The 21,245-nt window shown below is 40.1% G+C and overlaps 1 protein-coding gene across 1 annotated transcript in view; it reads right to left on the bottom strand.

The window, feature by feature from the left end:
• LOC138615809 (protein ELFN1-like) overlaps nt 1-21,245 on the bottom strand; it is a 127,229-nt gene that overhangs the window by 44,223 nt on the left and 61,761 nt on the right. Inside the window, exon 2 of the mRNA XM_069689640.1 lies at nt 3,154-3,217. The gene's annotated coding sequence lies outside the window, so the exon portion shown is untranslated. The remainder of the gene's footprint in view (nt 1-3,153; nt 3,218-21,245) is intronic.

Raw genomic sequence — 21,245 nt, 5'->3', positions numbered from 1 at the left:
GAGCTCTCCGTTTCCTTTCACACACGCACACACAGACACACACACACGGCCTGGCAAAAATAGCATTCATCTCTGCATCCATCTCTGATACTGGGCTCAAAGATGAGAATCCTTTGGCAGGAATTTCTTTCTCTCCCTTTCTCTCTCACACACACACACACACACGCACACACACACACACACACACACACACACACACACACACACACACACACACACACACACACACACACACACACACACACACACACACACACACAATCTGTCTCTTTCTATCTCAACACGCAAATTGAATCTGCGGTCCTGACAAGGCAAGAGGACAGCGAGGACAAATAAAAATCACCTCATTACACACCCCTCATACATACACACACATGCACATACAGATATAGACAAACAGGGCATTCGCATGCACGAGGGATGGGAATACAAAAAGCCTTGAATCCTGGTCAAACACCATTTGGTGTGTAAATGCTGACAGACGAGGGCAGGAAGCCACACGTGTGTCTGGGGATCGGAGGGAGAGAGTTGGCAGAGCGAAGATGGTAATAATGGAGGGACGGACACAGTCACAATGCCGTGTACATTTGTGCAGGATGAAATAATGACGATAACGATCAAACTGATGAACGATGAAGGTCAGAGGGAGAAAATATGTTATGAAACTGATGATAATAACAGTGTTCTGTCAACCATTATCACGGCAGACCGAGGGGGCACAGTCATAACAAGATCTGCAAAATCTCCTGCTGTTCATTTTCCTATGAGAATCTTTCAATTTGTGCAACTCGGACAGAGGAGGGGAGGTTAAAGGGATTCAATCGATTCCACTGGATGAAATGCTGATGTGTACATATTAGCGAAAGTGAAAAATAACATCAATTATATTATATTAATAGGAATTGTTAAACCTGCAGTAACACATGTTGACCACACGCAGCAGCAGAAACAAGTTATTAGAACAAGACATTGTCACCTTTGCTAACAAGAGACAACTGTGACCGCACGTGGCAATTACAGGATAGTGAAACATAGAGAGGAGTCATTTTAGCAGGGAGGTGACTCACTAATGTCAGTTTCACACAGAGACTGTATATACAAGTGGACATTGCTTCTGGGTCTGAAAAGTGAGGCAATACAGAAGTGACATAAACTGCAATGCCACATTGGGCCTCTGGGGATTGGCTCCATCTGAACACAATTACATCATTATTTACATTAGGCCTCCAAAAGCTGGATTTTGGAGGGTGTGTGTCTGTTTGATTGACAGGGCTGGGACGCAGACTGGTTTTCACTATAGGTGGGCGGATGTAGTGCCCTCGGGTTTCCAATCATATCACATCAGATTCACCGCTTGCTCCTCCGCAGCTTGTACAAATACGGTCACTTCTGACTCCAAAATAGCAAGAAGGTCACCTAAATGTCGAACTTGAGACTTCACAATCCAAAGGGTGACGTCACAGTTGGGTACACATCCATAGCTACCTAACGTTTGCCGATATTAGCCACCATAAGCTACAAACAGTAGGTTTATCAGAGGTGTTGTCTCTGAAAACAGCTGCCTGCTCAGTCCACAATCAAAACTCAGGATAACTCATTTAGATTGTTTTCATGCTTGTATTTCACTGGTTCACCCAGCAGTACATGTGCAGCCAACTACAAGACTTAAAACAACATTCACTATAGAAAAAGCAGGCGAAAGGTCTGTGTAGCAGGTTTATGATCAGCAGTGCAATCAGTGGAAAGAGCTGGAACCAAAATAATAACATAAAAACAAAACAGGGGTCAGGAGCCCTCAGTATGCCCACCAGCAACACTGAAAATAAAGTTTTTATTTTTTCTTAATTATTATAATTTTTCATGTTTCATTTATTCATTTAAATGTTCAGTTATTCAATTTTGTTCCTATGATGAAGGCTGTTGCACGGCTTAAAACAACATTCGGGTGATACGATTTTTTTTTTTAACTCATAAAATATCCACAAAGTGTCTGCTTTTTTAATTGAAAAAAAATGGTAAATGGACTGCTCCTATACAACCCCTTTTAGAGACTTACAAAGCATTTTACAGTTTTCGCCTCTGAATCGTCCTTTAACACCACACACCAGTGGCAACAGAGCTGCCATGCACGGTGCTCGCCTGGTCACGGGAGCAACTTGGGTTCAGTGTCTTGCCTGGGGACTGAACTGCCAACTGCCTAGTGCTCTACCATCTGAGCCACAACCCCCCCTCCCACACCCCACCACCCCACCAAAACAAAAAGAGTGTCACTAAAAACCCTCTCTATGCCCTCAGTGAATGCTGCAGCTCTGTCCTTTGACTGATAAGATAAATCTAGGTGGTAATTTGTCCTTGAGCAAGGCCACTGACCTGCCTGAACAACCGCTCCAACAGCAGCTCAGTGCGAGACAGCTTCCAGGTGTGTGTGAGTGTGTGTTTGTGTGGAAATTAAACAATATTGATTTGAGAAACTTCATCTGGTAATTTGAGGGACCCTCGACACTGAAACCCGCGATGCTCCTGCCTCACAGATCATAACCGCAACACAAATAAATAGCAACTGATTCTTCAGCACTAACCTGTTGCTAATTTAAGGAAATAAACGAGAAAAAAACAGCCCCACCAAATATATATATATATGACATTGTAATACACAGAAAGTCATTCTATAAACGCAGCTCCAAGTGGAGTGCACAATAAATATCTCTATATTTTTCTGCTATAAATGCAGGTGTCCTTGGGTGGCTGTAACCCTTTAAACCTTTGACAGCTCACAATCTCCCATAAAGAGGAAAGAAAATAGGATTTTTCGTCTCATCTCACACACACACTGAGTCACACACAAAATGCACTCTGGTGTTTGTGTCATGAACATTAAGGGTAAACCACATGATGAATATCCTGTTCACTGTGGCGCACGTGTGTGTGTGTGTGCGTGCGTGTGTGTGTGTGTGTGTGCGCGCACGCCTTTGTTTGATATATATATATATATGTATTTTCTGCCTGCCATTTTCTGTCTTGGCTGTTGAATCGGCTTGTGTGTATTCTGCTGACGTCTTCTCATCGTGCAGTGAACGTTGGCGTTCAGAAGCAGAGAGGGAGAGCACAATGGGAGGCAGACGGACGATAAGAGGAAGGCAGAAAACTTTTTACCTTTGCAAATGGAGGTCCTGGCCGAACCAGCTGAGGCTCCGGTCTCGGTGCACTTTTCACATCACTATCAAAAAAGAGAGAAAAGTAGGAGAGGGAGCAGGAAGGGGGGACAGAGATAGGGAGGGTGGTTAGAACGACAGACATTTCTGAAAATGGTTTGGCAGCAGCACAGAATCAAAGTCCGCCATATTAAAAACCTAACAACAGGCACAGCTAGGCTGCATCAGGAAATTAAGTTTGGATTTATCTTTTTTTCCTCTGGTTACTGTGGTAGAGTGAAACTCATTAAATAATGATACAAATTTGATTTATATAACACATTAATAGGACACCTCAAAGCTCTATGTGTGTCGGGGGGAGGAGAGATCGACTGGGAAATGTGCCATAGGACACAAGAGGAAAAAAAGCGAGAGATTGTTGAAATAAGAAAAAATATGAGGGGGATTCCCATTAGAGAGACAGATGAAGGGACGGCAGAGGATGACAGCGACATCTGACAGTTGGCAAGTCAATGATGGACGGGGGGACGGGGGGACGGGGGGGGACACGGTGACAAAGAGCTCCTACTTCGGAGGATAATATGTGGCTCTGCCTCAGAGGAAAAAACACAATCTCACAGAGAGTTTACAACCTTCATGTCACATGACTGCTCATTCATGTCGAGCAGACCTGTGGGTCTTTATGTGTTTTATGTGAGAGAGGAAAAAAAAAGGCCTTCAATGAGTCAGACGGAAGACAAAACAATAAGAGTGCGACTGAAATAACCTCCAAACTGCACTCTCATCATTTTGTTAAATTTCGCACCAAAATGTCCCCAGCTCATTACAGTGTACAATAAACCAGTGACTCAAAATGTTGACTCAGCACATTGGACACTTTTATCAGGACACAGTTGTACGGAGCACCGGAGTGGCCATAGAGAGAATTTTTTTTTTTTTTAATTTTTTTATTGTGCACAGAGGTTTAGAGGTTATGGATTATATCGTTGGCAATATGCTAACTTTGAGGATGCTGTCGATTTTGTAGTTGGTCAACTGACACTTGAAGCAGGTGCAGTGAACTTCATGCTGAGGAGAAAGGCCGTTGTGCCGTGCCGTCTCTATATATAAACGTATCTCATGCGCACATTGTAATTCATTTCTGCGCACGAGATAGTAAATCGTGGCTTCGATGTGTTAAATTGAGTTATGTTCCATTATCATGTGTTCACAATATTTTGTCCACCCTTTCAAGTGTATTAAACTTTGTCCTCATGATAATAAGTGTAATTTGATTCCCCTGCAGTACATTTTAAAATGGCAAGTGTCTTTGCAGAATTATAAATTAGATTTAAAATGTATTCAATGTTATTGTGCCCTAAATAAGTTGATTATCTACATTTTGCAGGATATTTTCATGCAAATTGCCTTCATGAATATTTTATGCATGAACATATTCTGACTAATGTAGTCTTCTGTCAAGGTGATTTTCTGGCAGTAAAACCCCTTCATAGTAAATAATGTGGAAGTTGTCAGCTGAGCAGCGCAGGTAGACAAAAATCAGTCTTAGAGTTTTGAATCACAAAAAATGACAATAAGAAAATAAAACAAACAATGAGTTGTCATCCTGTTGTCAGTGAAGAAGTCAAGTCAGATTTAATTATAGCACATTTAAATACAACAAACGTTTCGTAAAGTGGTGCACAAAATGAAAAAAGGATAACAAAAAAGTTTCAAAAATAAATGTTAAATCCTCTAGGGCGATTGCGTATAAAAATGTGTCTCACGTTGCATTAATAACAATAATAATAATAATAAATATATATTGTAAACTTATTTTATGTTCCCCAAAATAACCCATCCTACATGAGTAATTTACAACACCTGCTTTAGGTCTTTTGGCGGTCGTTTGTTTCAGATTATGTTTTCACTATAAGTTTTTAGTGTACTCTTTTCCCCGGTACAGAAGAAAACAAACTCACTGCTTCATTGCCGCACCTCTCCTGAAGCATTTTAAGGGTCTCTGTTGTAAATTTCCAAAAAATACCTAATACATGAACGTGCTATTTCAACTGAGATCAATCAACTCCACCGTGCGTCTGCCACTTCTCCGTGGACATGACCGGAGAGTGCACATCAGATTTTGTGTCAAACTCAAGTGGAAATTGGCAAGGGAGGTGTTTTGAGTAACATTCTCGCTTCAGCGGGACGGAAAGTCACTGCCCAAGACCGAAGAAAGGCGCACCAGGTTAGGCGCACGACCAGGTGGGTCGTCTATGACATTCGTGGGGCTGTGCGCCGTGAATTTATCTCCTACATCCCCAAAGCTCTCCTGTGACAATCTGAGGCGTCTGAGGAAGGTTTTTGCTATAGTATGCCATTTTTTGTCATAAATTGGATGACATGCTATAGTATTTTTTTTTTTTTTTGAAGTCATGATAAAGGGGTGGCTCAAACCCCAAACCTTCTGGCTGAGAGGTAACAGTGCTAACCACTGCACCACCAATCTTCCCAGGAGATGGTCAGCATTGTGACAAATGTTTGGCTCACTGCAATCTATAACTCCACCTTCCCCAAATATTCATTCAAATGCGACCAAAATTGCCGCAGACATTCTTTGGATAGCAGATATACGTGTTTTCAAGGGGGTCTGCAGTGATATTAAATATCTTCCTGTAATGTGTAGTGTACGCAAAACTTTTTCAATTTCCCCAAACGTTTCAACTTCACTAAACGTTGAATTGCCATCAACAGGCCAATGTGGAATCTGAACCATTAATAGCAACCTTGATGAAAGAGAATCTTTTACCTGTTGAGTGCGCTGAAGATAGTCCAACGGCCTACAACGCCGCTTCAGAGCTGTAAACGACCTCATGAGGATGCAGATCCGAGCCCCTCTCAAGATAATCCACACGGTTCACGGAGGGCGAGTCCCCCTAAGGGTAAGCCACTCGGTTTCGGGTTTGCATTGTAAATGCAGTCATACTAATACTAAACCAAAGGTCAACAACAATACAAAACAAAAATCTCAAACAAAAATAAAAATCAATAACAAAAAATAAAGGATGTTCTTCTTGGATTTCTGTCCGAACTACCACAAACGTTTTCCCAAAATAATACATTTTAATGTATGACTTTTTGTTCATATTTTGGACGACATGCTATAGTATGACACAGTGGTGCAGTGGTTAGAGCGGTTGCCAGAAGTAACTGGGTTCAAACCCCACTTGAGGCAATGCATGTCAGTTCTGGAAAAGGTCATACTCCAAAAAGTCATTTATAAAAAAAAAAAAAAATTAAAAAAATTAATCCACACACTCTATGTCGTCCAAAATATTCAAAAAAAAGTCGTCTATAATCCAAAAAGTGACCCAAAATTAATTTGTGTATATAGTAGCCAGGGCGATGCGGCTGAGTTTGATGTTAGACAGGAAGTTGATGTTTAAGGTCAAACGATGCTCCAAACCTCATGAAACTTTGCATATGCGTCAGGCACCAACTTTCAGTTGAGTTTTTGAAGATGTTAAAGCTGATTGTAGCAGTGGCTAATGATATCAAATGAGCCAAGTACACCCAACAGTTAAGTAGGATAAGTTTGGAATTCTTTGGAATAACATGTCTACTCTTTTTAGTAGAGGGTAGCTGCCTCCCCTCCAACGTCAAACTTGATAGGTTAGCCCATCCTACCACATCTGTCCACTGAGCAGAGAGATCAAACACATCAATCCTCCTAAATCAAGACAGCGAACAAGCTGACACTCAAATGTCCAAGTCAACATAATCACATCTCATGTTACTGCCCAACACAAGTCAAGGTACAATAGTTTTAGGTCCTTGAAAGGAAAATGTCGAGGTGCTGTTTCACGAGTTCATACGAGTGTCGGTCAAAAAGACCAGGGTGAAACTGTACCCTTCGTTGGTAAATATAACAAGTTTCATTGATTGATTTCTCAAAAATGTGATGCTTTTACTTGTCCTTTCAATTTGTAAGCCACATAAGCAGATACTTTTGGTGTGTGTGGAAATGTTCCAGGATTTGATCAGGACAAAATGTATTTACGACTTTAATGGTTATGCTTTTAAATCTCAAGTGAAGTCTGGTCTTTAGGGGGCCAAGCACCAGACAAGTCAAGTCCTGAGTCAAGTTGATCAGTCTAAAGAGTACGGCTCGAGCTCCTGCTCTCAACTAAATCATTTCTACCACACAATCAAATGAAAAAGAAGAAAAAATTTGGAAGTAAAAAGCCAGTATTTACAACATGCAGAGACACACTCATCCACACACTGCAGCTACATTGTTTTTTTGTTGTTGTTTTTTTATTAGCTAGCGAGCTGTTTGAGCCTGAGGATGAAGAGATGGACAAAACCTACTGGGAGAGACCAAGAGACATGCTCAACGAGGAAGAGAGGGATGCTGGGAAATGAGGGGAGGCTCCAGTAGCGGCAAAACAGCAAACTGTTACAGATGAATAGCTGTTGAGTTGCCCTGACAGCTGAATGATACTGACAACACATGTAGCCATTGTGTGTTTGTGTGCGCATCAACGCACTGCTTTGAGCCTGCCGGACAGAATAAACAGTCAGTCAACATCCCTGAGCTCCCCGGCTCTGATCTTTACTTCAGGGATTGTTTTTTTCAACACAAACATCACAAATGGTCTTTAATCACTGCGGGCGATGAAGACACAAGCACACAACCATGAAGACATTGTTTGTTTTTTTGTTTTTTTTCCTTGGCTTTTGTCCACCTGACCGCTATTTACGTCATTTGACATTAAAAGCTCACTGAAGACAACACAAATGAAAATCACTCAGGTGAAGCGGCATGCAGTGGAGGAGGAAGCAGCAGAGGTATGGTAGCTTCAGTGGGAGGAAATAAAAAAAAATATTAAAAAAAGGGAGGAGAAATAAAGGGGAAAACATGCAGGGAGGGATGGATGAGGAGCCTACAGAAAAACAAAGAATAGCTCAAAACTAAGGCTCTGATGCATTACTGCTGGCAAATTAGCTAAACATAGAAACTACAACTAAACTGTCACACACACACACACACACACACACACACACACACACACACACACACACACACACACACACACACACACACACACACACACACACACACACACACACACACACACACAGCACTCATTTTGCTATTCCTTATGCATCAGCAGTGCGTTTGCTGCACTGTAGTCCCCTTGACTGAGAACGGAGAGGACAGCACAGAGAGGTGCTGGGTGTTTATTGTTATCCCCGCAGACTAGTGTCTGTAAAGGCTAAAAACACAGTGACCATGCGAGCCCAGGAGCACTGTGAGTGAGTCAGACTCAGCTGGTATTCATCAGTGGGAGGTCTGCAGTGTGTGATATCTGATTTGGGGGGAAAAAAAAAAAAAGTCCGGTTGGCCACAGGCAAGCTCAGGGCGCATGAAGCCAGGCCAAGGCAGCCCCTGTTCCACTCCTCTGAATGTCATTTCACTTGACTGCTCTGCCGCATGTGTGTTTAATGTGCAATTTACTATGTGATATATGTTTGATATATGTGTAGTTAGTAGGTGGCAACAACACAAAGAATAATAGTTATAATATAAGTTTGTACGGCACTGAACGGCAGGCAGACAATGTGATCCTGATCCTTCTTTGCTGCCTCTCCGATCAACACTGAGTGTTTGAGCTCAGCGTATGACGGTCTACAGGACTGGTAATAAATGCACAGTCTCAAACCTGCTCTGTGGGACATCAAAGGACTCTCCCACGGTATTACAGCTTACTTCAGCGAGTGTGTGGACACTTAAGAGTCCAACAAAAATCGGTTTTCCAAAGGACAAACTCCGGACGACAAAAGCCATCAAATCCCTTCTAAATAGGAAGAAGAGAGCTCCCAGGGCTTTGGGACAAGGGAGGATGTTAAGTCTGTCCGGAGGGAGCTAAAGAGGAGAATGGAGGATGGGAAGAACACCTACCGGGAGAGGACAGAGAACAATCTGCAGTGAAAACAGTCTGAAGGAGGCGTGGAGTGCGGTGAGAACAGCCGAGCAGGCAGCCGGGCCAAACCAAGAGAGGAACAAGTGGACTGAAAACAGAGGAAACAACTAGCTGCTACCATTGTAATGCAGACTACAAGAGCTAGCACTTGGGCTTAATGATCCCCTCCTTCCCACTCCACAATCACAAACAGTATACTCGGATAGCGCTGCAGAGATGATACATAAGGTAGTGTTGTTAGATTCAAGCTGAAAATGACAAAAGTCAACTGTTTCTTGAATCAAAACTCACGTCAATGTGATTGTTAAATCAATTACGAATCGTTTTTTATCTTGAAAGACAGAAAAAACACATCTATTGAGATTGAGATTAGCCTCTGAGGGGGTGGGCTGACAGCCGAGCAGGCGGGCCGGGACATGGAGGGGGCACACAGTGTGAGTGAACCTGTCCTCATAATTGTAGCTTACAAGTTGAGAACAGGGAGCATTTTGTTAGAGTGGCAAGGTGGGTGGAGTTATTTTAGGCATCCAAGATTTTATAACTGTTGAGAGTTTCATATATTTTTGGCCTGTGATTGGCTGCCTGAACCCATATATATATTTGAAATATCTTATTTAAACAATTTTATGTGAAACACTGCATGCAATTCTCTTGCTGTGAAGCACCTTGAGCTGTATTTCTTGTATGAAAGGTGCTATACAAATAAAGTTTATTATTATTATTATTATTATTATCATTGTATTTGAATCATACATTTGTATTAACAACCGTTTGTGTCGTGAACGTTATTGCTCACATACTTGCTTCTGTACTCTGTGTATTACTGGAGGACTCACTAAAAGACACACCAGAGAAACAAGGATTTCGTTAGAACACTCTAATATGCCTGATGTACACAATAAACATGGCGAAAATCGAGAGGAACGCTTCTTGGCCAAATGTGACATCACAGCGGGACAAAACACGACCTCGGCTTCCCCCACATTTCCATTAGTTTGCAGGTCTGTAACCCTCTCACATCTCCATACTGCCCCATGCACTGCCCTCACCGGTTATGTGTAGATTGCATATTGCTGACACGCTGTGTTGATCTCTGAGGACTCCCGACCAACACACTCCAAACCTGGAGGCTGTTTGGTTGACAGCTTGTTCAACAATCCAGGAGTAGAAAGAAAACTGTGACTATGCCTTTAGATATAAATATCTCATTCGTTAAAAAGTTAAAGTGGGTTGCAGTGCAAAGTTTGAAACTCTTTTTGTGTTGTTGTCTAACTCTTACTATCACTGTAGGTCCGTGACAGAAAAGTAATATGCAAATACAGAAATGTTTTGACTAGCTAATGAATTTCAAACGGGTATATTCACAGACAACAGGCACAATCATGAAACCAGAAAATAAAATATTAATGTCTTTCATTTGGGTTCTGCTTTTTGTAATCTAATTTTGCAAAGAAAATCTGTACGCTGTGGTGGAAAAAAAGCATTGCTATTTAATTTCAATTGGATTTTAATATAAAATACAGTCAGAGTTGCAGCAGTACAGATCATAATTGAACTCCCTTGGTTATGAGGCAAAACGCCATTGTTCTTAGTCATTACTCCCAGCATGCTCTGCTGGGCCTTTCCCTCTCTGGCAGGGTGTCAAACCCGCTTCCCCGCGTCGCCTGATGATGTTTTGCCAGGCGTGGTGCTAATCTCTCCTCCAAACAAATGAAAATGGTTTCAGGAGTGACTGCAGATATATAACACCACGAATCAGAGATCACAGTTCTCTCGCCTATCTGCATGCACAGTCGCGGGAAGGAAAAAAAAAACATTTTCCATTTCCGGCTAATAGCAACACTGGCAGACACATGCTTGGTCAGGTTAGCGATAGGCTTTTGCATACTTGGCAAAGTTAGCACATAAAAACGTTGACACACACACACACACACACACACACACACACACACACACACACACACACACACACACACACACACACATGCACGAAAACACACTGCCTGAAAGCTGAATGCTGATTTGCTAATGAGCTGTCATGGTGACAGATACTGCCATTTAATTGGCTGGTAAAGGAGGCAATTAGAATTCAGTGCATAGACGCTCAGAGGGAGTCAGAGTGAAGCTTTCTGTACATTATATGTGAGAGTGTGCGCTTCAAAGTGAAACACATCGGGGGACCGCAGGCATGTCACTCACTTCATTAAATTATTGATACTGATGATCCTATTTAACTGCTCTGTGATCTGCTACTCGATATGAATGTGGGAGTGCGTGTGAGTGAGTGTGTACTCGCAGTACATGTGTGGTACTTTGTATGCGGGGCGTTTCTCTTTCTTCTTCCTCGGCTTTTCAGCATTTTTCTTTTTTAGAACAACTTCCATCAATCCTCCTCTCATTTTATTCCTTGTCCTCATCATTCACTTTGTGTCCAATGACTCTCTCGCTCCTTCTTTCTCCTGTTTCCCTTTTTCCTTCCAACTCCACCATCTGTTGGCTCAGTATGCAGCATCTGTCCAACCTTACCCATCCTTCTACATTTCTTTTTCTCATCTTCCCGTCTTCACTCAGATGTGTTTCTCTTTCTTTATGTCTGTCAGTCGTGTCTGATTGTCATTCATTGATCCTCACTCTTGCAAATTCAAACTGACTTTATTGGTGCCATCACACTTTAGTACAGTAATGCCAAGGTTTACAAAGTGTCATAATTTAAAAGGTAACACTTCAGCTCTCATATGAGAACTACGGCCTGATGAACATATTGTATATTGCTGCCTAAAACCATTGTCACCTTTTGCAAATCTTTTGTATTTTGCTAAAAAAAAAAGAGTAAACCAAATTTTACCAGCTGGAACAAAGAGTTGTCCATAGCTCGTATCTTTTTTATCTATCATCTATGTTTGCACAATGACGATAAGATAATATATAAACACGAGTGGAAGTTAAAAAAGCAGATCAACATTTATTATCCTTTTAAATAGGTTTGGGTTATTGTTGCTGTTTTTCTTTAGTCTTTTTGTTTTATTCATTTTAAATTTCTGACATGGAGGAGAAAGACAGATTTTTTTTTTACGCTGTACTTTAACTTCTTTGATCTCAACACTATCCCTGAAACTGAACAAGTACACTTTGCTTTTTTAAGGGAAATTTGAAAATGTTAACAAAGATACTGCTGGGAAAACAACTGAAAAGAAACCAGGGTTCCGACTTTAAGTCAGAGGTCAAATTCTGCGACTTTTACTGACAAAAATAATTCATTTCCATAAAATTTAATGAACAGAAAAAGTCTGCCTTTATACCGATCAGACCAAATCACCCACATTATTTTATTCTCCGAAATTTGAGAGCTTTATTCATTAGGTCCCAAGGTTTTTTTGGTGACACTTTATAAAGGGGACATGAATTATCAGGGCTCATGATAGATTCATGCATGACTTAAGCATTACTTCATGCATGAATACCTCATGAATCATAAGGAAGTAACGTGCGTTCAAAGTATTTCATGATCTCATGCATGAACAACACATTGATTAAAGATAGCGAATATCAAATGGTTCACCACTTCACTTCAGGGGCCACAAACATGATAAACTCATTAGTTACTGATGCTCAGTTAATTATGGGCTCTCTGCTGCAGAGTTTGGTTCAGCCCCAAATTTTTGCTTAGATATCATGATCACGCTTAATAAATCATAATCATTAACGACATACTCACCTTAGTTAATGCTTTAATTAATGTGTCGTTCAGGCATGAGATTATGAATGAAAGACTTTGAACCCACATTACTTCATGAGGTATTAATGCATGAAGTAATGTGTAAGTCAAGCATGAATTCATGTACTCTTACTAAGTGTTAACAGTTTTTAACTGCTTAACCCTCGTGTTGTCCTTGGGTCAAAATGACCCGCAGCTGTGTTCAACCAAGTTCTATTTTATTTCTGTATTTTTATGTTTTTTGGGATCATTGGTCATCATTCTTTAAAGAAACCCTCACAGCCTCCTTGTCATCAATGATCCTAAAAAATATGAAAATAAAATAGAACTTGGTTGAACACAGCTGCGGGTCATTTTGACCCGAGGACAACACGAGGGTTAAACAACAAACTGAGCATAATGGTCTGAGTTGACTATTACTCTATTACTGCTCCACGGGTGTGCAGCGGAACCAGAATGGGCTCCTGGTGCGGAACTGATCCTCCTATCGGCCGCTTCACTGAGGATATGCTCATTGCTACCACATACACTGTATTGTATATGATTTTACTGCCCAGTGTGTTGTAAAGGAGAAAAATAAACAACTGCATGCAAATAATTAAACTAAATAAATAGTGAGTAAGAGACACAGAATTTAAAAAAGCAAAAAAATTCAAATCAAGAAGCTCAACATCTTTCATATGTTGTCCCGCTAGCTTTCTTTCATGCTGTGACATTTCTGACATATTTTAATATCTGTTTTTTAGTTTGTTTCTCTAAGTAAATATTGAATTTTGTTTTGGCCTGAGAGTATGTTTATTTCTTAGGATTTGACTGTTTTATACATATATATATAAATATATATATGGGTAAGGAACTTGGTTCTTAAGTCTTTCTATGGCTGTTATGTGTCAGAAAGTGGAGCTCTGTTCTCACTGCTTTATTCCTCACAGACCTGACTGTCTGCTTTGTCTGGGTTGCCAAGTTTGTCTTTGTCCTCTACTCTTAATGACCAAGTTATGGTCATTCAGTTTGTATTATGTCTGTGTCTTTCTCCACTTCTGGAAGCCTACAGTGCCCATAATCTGCTACTTGGCATTATCTGTTACGAGCTAAAGATAATTGATTTTTTTTTTTTTTTTTTTTTTTTTTTTGGTAACTGTCCAAGGATTTATATTTTTTTGTCTTTATTCTTTCTTTGGCTCGTATATTTCCTTCTTTCATTGAATTTGTCTCTCTATCATCTTGCACATGGCCACTCTACCAAACCTTAGTCTCATGCCGCATGAATAATTTCTTTAGACATTTCAGAGTTGGCATGTGTGTTACTGTATTTGTTTGCTTATTTATATGTGAGTGTGTGTGCGCGTCGTGTGCATGATGGGTTGTATGAGCCAAAGACGAGCAAGCACGGATCAGTGACCTTCCCTCTGTTACATTTTTAAAACAGGCCGTGAATAATAGATTAAGTTGTGAGAAAAAAAAGTGAAGGATGAAATATGAATTAAAATAATCTGAATTACTGAGGAGGGGGCCGAGAGAGGGAGGGGAGGGGAGGTGTGTGCATGTGGAGGGGACAGATAAAGGGATAAAAGGAATCGAGAGATCCCAAAGAGAATGGATGAGTGGATGCAGATGAATGATACTGTAGAGAATCGCTATCTATAAAGACACAAGACATGGCTGGAAAACTATGTATTGGACCATGAGTTAAAGAGACAGTTCACCCAAAACAGTATTTACACACCTGCAGAAATAAGACACTTTTCCCAACAACCTATTGATTATTTTAATTTAAAGAAACTTCACTTTTGTACAGCTCACTGTGACAACAGATGACACTGAGCCACAATTTGTTTCTTTAAATGTCACTGAGTCACATAAATATGATTGTGATGCGTAGATAGTCCTTCAGGTAAGATGAAAAATCATGTTTAAATATATTTTCTTAAAGAAAAGTGGCTTTAACTTTATCAAATAAAATCAAAGGTTCACCTTGGAGTCAAAATGGAGTTCACTTAACAGAACAAAAAATACAATTTTTACTTATTCAGAAAAACTGAAAACTAAATTGAAAAAAAAAATGTTTACCCTCTGCTCTAAAACCATCTGAAAATGAATCTGACCTCTTGTCTGCTTTAGCATTTTGCTGATTTCTCTTTTGTGGGTAAACTTGTCGCATTATGCATTTGTTCAGATTAAGTAACAAAGAGCACCACACAAAATGAATTTTGTGGTGTTTATGAATTTAAAAGCCTCCACAAACATGCTCCTGCAGGCTCAACAGCAGGTAAAGTGCTGTAAGATAAAAACTCAATTTACAAAAAAATTTGAACAAATAGGGATTTACTAAAAGCCCAAATTAAGTTGCACCAAAGGATCCACTTAAAAACTAAAGTTACAGACTTGAGACCGGGAATAGATTAAAAAATAATAACTCTGGTATTTAATGTGTCATACAATTTGTAAATGACCTTCAAATGGAGTTGCTTGTGCCTACTATTTTGAAAGTGAAGACATAATGGAAATTGAAAGGTAAAATCTCTAAAAGAATGGTAACTCACAGAGAAATGATTAAAGCTCAATGGAAAGAGAGTAATTGTAGTTTAGCTCCAGTCAAAAGTGCCAACAATGCATGTTTAATTTGGATATTGGCTTATTCTTTTGTGCTAAGGTTGCTAACTTTGTGTCGATGCTAGCCAATCAATTTACTCTCCAAGAGTTTATTTCATTTATTTTCCTTTTTTTCTACAGTTTTCTTTATTATGGAAAACCCTTCGCATTCACCAAACACTGGAGGCCATATTTTATAATAACTTCTGTATTACATAATGATGACTTCGTATCTCATAAATATGAGAAATTATCTCATAATGAGATAGTTTTCTCGTAATTATGAGATTGTGATCTCCCGTGAGCGGTTATCAGTCATCGGCTGTTTGAGCGAACGGATGCATGATGCTGGTGCGTGATTTAATTTGCTTTGATTTCCCCTTTGGTTTGCAAACAAGTGATATTAATGTCACCGAGCAATATGGATGGTATTCTTATTGGTGTGGTATTTTATGATTTGAGTGAATAAACAGGCATGACATGGAGCCATAATGTGAGGTCAATGGTGTCGGACATGAAATGAAGCATCGGTATTTTACACGTCTTGTCGAAGAGCTATTTAAGAGTGATAATTATAAATTATATATGGAGTCCTTGTTCAGGCAAAAAGAACATTGATGATAAAGTACTGGGTGCTTCATGGATGCTTCAAAGTCATGCATCAGAAATGCACCCAAACTATCAAAATTTGTGATCCTATCACAATAATATGGTACCATATGCTAACAAGCATGCAATGAGAGGAACATTTCCTAATCAGGTCACAGAATAAGATGGAACGCCTGTCATCTTTTCTTGTACATAGACAGTGAGTAATTATTATGGGATAAGGTATTTTTTTCGTAGGTAAATGCAATGTGCTTCACTAGTTTTATCCTGTATAGGTTTCATGAAATGAAAAACAGAAAAACACCATTAGATCATCAGTCAAAGCTCTGTTTCATTCAAAGCTCTTATAAAATATGAGATTTATTCTATAGTATGAAATGTATACTATAGTATGACATTTATACTGTACTATGAGCATCATAACCACTAGAAGAAACCCCCTTATGGCACAAACTTGTGTTGAACTTTGCTGCAACGTTTTTGATCATGTCTCCATAGAAACAGAAAGATCGCTCAAAATAAGTGAGTTTAACATTCAGCAAGAAAATTAAGCGGCACTTCTATGATCCGATGAACACTTTTCAACAAACCTCTTGGCCTTTCTGACTTTTGCATTCTTTTGCGAGTGTAGCTTTGACTTGACATTTCAGGAGAGTGTCCTCCTTCTTCCCTGCTGCTCACCGTGAGGCTCTACTGCCATGCCACCCCAAAGAAAATGTCTCAAGACTTCCATCTTTGAAGCCATCCAGATAGTGAATGATCAAAACAAACGAGTTTTTGCTCATCAGCAAACCATCGACTGCGCCGCTGCAGATGCTCATTAAATTTAGAGATTGTAAAAATGAGCGCTGAGAGAGAAAACCTTATGGCGCCTTCTCGCCTCGTGCAGAAAAATTAGAAGAGCGGAAGTCTCGGGGAGAGAGGCAGAAAGGCAGTCGGCTGACAAACCTCGTCAGATCGACAACAGATCCTCCCAAGTGTAGCGAAATTTCTCCTCAGCTAGTTAATGTCATGTTGAAAGCAAACTTTGCTTTGTTTGTTGATTGGCTTCATACGAGCTGCCTGCTGGAAGGCAGGAGAGACTGCCAACCTAGTCATGTTCACCTCAATCAATAAATCGCTCCATCAAACACTCCATCAGTGACTCAATTTACGCCATAAAAGCTCAAATGAATGGAAACAAACAACCAATAGAGCTCATCCGATGGTGGACTACAGCAGAAGCCAGGTCACCAGATGATGAATTGAAGTCACCCCGTGTGTGGTGAGATGCTCTGCTCCTCTGTACCTTTGTGCTAATACTGATGACATCTTTCATAAATCATGTCATTTTTTTATTGAGCAGTGAAAGAGAGAGACAGGGCCATCGGAAAACCTGGTCACCAAGGGAGCACCGGCTGTGGGAACGACTGCAATTTCGGTGACATTGAGGATAAAATGCATTTCACTTCCCATCCTCTAAAATGCGAAACAGCCAGAGAGACAGATTTTTTTTTTTTAGTCCAGCACATGTACCACACTCATCACATCCTTTCACATTTAGAATGAAATTCACTAAAGCTGAAGAGAAAAGGTTCAGTCTGTACCACAGATTGCTTTTACATATTGAAACACAAGGAGCATGTCGAGTATGTCAAATTTGACATAACTAAGGGATATGAAGGTTATGTATTTCTATACAACTCACATTCAGAGTTATTCATTATCATCAGTATGTGTTAAATTAAATTTCCACAATCTATATAATACAGTCTTAATGTGAAGCAATAGGAAATTACATTGTAGTGCTTCCCAAAACACCTTTATATATGAAAATTATACTCAAGATGGCCAGATAGTTCTTTACACACTAGGATTGTTTCTTTGGTGTGATCGATTTGCACATTCAAATTCTTTTAAACTGTTGTAGTTTCATGAGTGCAAATATTGCTAGCAGAAAAAAAGCGTTTTATTTTTCTAAAAGATGTGAATTTTTCTGACCTTTTCCACCGCAAACAAAGGTATCAACCAATCAGCATTTCTGGTATCGAGTCATCATTTATCCCACCTCCAGTGAACTTCAGTCAGGAAAAGATGCATCAGTTTACTTAGTTATGGTTGGAGGAAGATTGTAGTTGTGGTTTAGAAAGATAAACCATATAAATTTCATTGTTCTTCCTGTTTTGCCTCTGAACATAATAACTGGTCATTTTAAGGTGTTCAAACAGATGACTGCTGGGTTTTCTCAGTGAGGACACCTGTACAGAAATTCAGTTACCTTGAATGCACCTGTGATACTCCTGCCTCTGGCTGTCTGACATACTGTACAGATGGGTTAGTTCTCTTGATCTGACCTCACTGCCTTCCATAACTACATGTTCTCTTTGTGCATCCTGTGAAATCCCAAAGAGGATTTCATGTTACTGCGACCTGTGGTGACAATTTGGACATGAACATACAGGGTTTCCATGTGAAATTACTCAATTGTTGACTTTGGATCTATGCTAAAATAGAGTTCATCTCTGCCTGATCTTTTACTTTTGAGAATATCTGGGTCATTACAATATCAAAAACAGTAGTCAAATTAACTAGTTGCTATTATGATAATGTAAATTGAAAAAAATCTTGAGGGGTTAACATTTATAGAGTTCTAAACATCACATTTAGATTTGTTTTAAATTTAAAATGTATTTTCTTCTCACCCAGTGGTTGGTGAACTGCCATTTTGAACTCTCAAGTCTGGCATTTTGGCTATTACCATCTTTGTTTTCTGGAGCCAGAAGTGACCATAATCAAACTGGGCACACCCCAAACATATCTCTCTTTGAGGCTGGATATCTCATTCATTATAGACTTATTTGTAGAAGAACCAACAGAGCACTGATCAAAAAGAGTGAAATTAGCAAATTACACCATAATGACATGTAGAAAAAATATATTTACTTTGTATTTCATGAGAGAAGTTGACATTTTTTCAATAGGAGTCTATTTAGAGCCAGAAGTTTTTTGGAGCCAGCTCCTAGTGGCCCTCGGTGGTATTGCACTTTAAGGCACTTCCATATTTGCTTTACTTTTCAGACCCGGAGACTAGGTCCATTTTTTAATATACAATCTGTGGTCATAGATCATCCAGAACAGACAAGAAGGAAGTCTTGCATAACTTTGTGATAACAACATCGGCAACAAAGACAACACCTTGTTGTTTTTGCTTATGTTTGCACGTTTAAGTTAAGGTAAGACAAACAGCAAAAAATGTAGAAGCTGTTAATTAAGAAAGCTACAAACCCTTCTCTCCACAGTCACACTTCTGAGTACTCAGTAGTATAGATGTAAAAACTACATTTTGCCCACATCATGTTTGTGTTGTGGTTGATTTCACAAAATGTCTCAAGACCAAGCTGGACGTTGTCTGTACATAAACTGAACTGTCCCAAAGTCAATTTTTTTCATGGGTCTCTCCTTGTAACTCTCCTTCCTGATTCCTTCAACCACCTTCCCTTGCTCTATGTCATGGGAACACATATATACACAGCTCTGATTTCACGTCTCATCACCCCCATGACCCACATAGACCAGGAACCAATCCACATGGGCCAGAAAGAGACGGGGAGAAAGAAAGAGAACGAGAGGTGACAGGAGGCAGAGTAAATGAGAAAGATGGGAGACCAACACTAAATGAGATGAAGCAGAGAAGACAGTGAGAGGCAGTGGGGATGCTGAAGGCAAGATGAGAGGAAGAATTGGTAGTAACGCGGGGTAAAAAGAAAAGAAAGAGGGAGGAGGAATGTAGCCGGATAATGTAGCCGGTAAGTGATAGGCTGAGCAGCGGGAGAGGTAGAGCGAGGTCAGATGGAGAGATCGGTAGAAGGAGAGGACAGGAGGGGATGAAGGGAAATGTGGGTCGGCGATGTGCAGCTGCAACGAGAGAGAGACGAAATGAGGAGGGTAAAAAGGGAGAGAGACAGGAGGCAGGAAATCAGTTGAGCAGACAGAATGTAGAGTATGTGTAGAGAGGATAAACGGAGGGGAGAGGAAGATGAGCGAGAGGTAGAAGGAGAGGAGGATGCGGGTGGAGATGCGGAGTAACAGTCATCAGTATTCCAGCCTTGTATTCAGTTTCCAGCCAAGACAAATGAGAGCCAACATCAGGGAGGAAGTGGATCAGCTGAAAACACACCAACCTCTCCCTCTGTCACCCCGCTCCCCTTTCTCCATTTTTCTCCTTATATCTCCCCCCTCCCCTGTTTTTTTTTTTTTTTTGCCAAAAGAGCTAAACCTTATAGCTGCAGTAGCTCATACTGTGGAGACCTCCCCAAACACACACACACACACACACACACACACACACACACGCACACGCTGCACATAAATAAACAGTGCTGTTTCCGTGTGTCACGTTCAACCTTTTCCCAGGTTATTTCAGCAGCATGGGCGTCCTGCTTTGATAAGTTTCCTCCCCCTGGAGGACTTATTTCAGGTGTCATCAAGTCAGGATTTTTGTTATTGACATGATTTATTCATGAGTCTTGGAGCCTGGTAAGTCTCCATGGAGAAAAAAAATACAAATCTGTGCACTGGAATTTGTTAAATGTTGTCTAAACACAGCACAGGATTACATTGGATGTTATAAATCTAGCCACTTTTTTTTTTTTTAAATTTAAGCCAGGAACTATGTGATCACTGAACAAGGTAAAGAGATTATAATACCAGCTTTCACTACATGACTGTTTTCAAAACTGACATTTCCTAAAAGTACCAAATTGGTATTGACAAGACCAATAACAAGACATATTCTTAATAACTCTAAACACATGTCAATACTGCTGACATGTTCAACATATGAATAAGGTATGTTATGAACAACACCATTTTTTAACAGGTATAATCAAAGTCCAAATGCTGTAAATGTCCCAAGTTAAATCAAAGACTTCATTACACCTAAGTCACCCATTAACATTTAATTATCCATGCCGGACAACTTTCCCTTTTAGTTGGCTTTGAAATTGCTGAACACTTGACCCTGAAAAAGGATGTGATGTCATGTATCTCAAGTGGGTGATAAATAAACACTGAGAAAATGTTACACTGTTCCAAACAGGATGATGAGACACTGAGTTACGACTTCCCTTCAAAAGAACACAGCAAAGCTGGACAGAGGTGAACCTGAGAGTCTGCTGTTAGAGAATTGGGCTGAAACTCAAAATGCATTCTTGAATTCGTCAGTCATAAGTG

The sequence above is a fragment of the Brachyistius frenatus genome, unplaced genomic scaffold, assembly GCF_029030835.1.
Source record: "Brachyistius frenatus isolate BFR_SWC_R1_liver_20210118 unplaced genomic scaffold, ASM2903083v1 Contig_7, whole genome shotgun sequence".
NCBI classification, from domain to species: Eukaryota; Metazoa; Chordata; class Actinopteri; family Embiotocidae; genus Brachyistius; species Brachyistius frenatus.
Note: the sequence above shows the minus strand (reverse complement) of the source record. Positions and strands in the feature narration are given on the sequence as shown.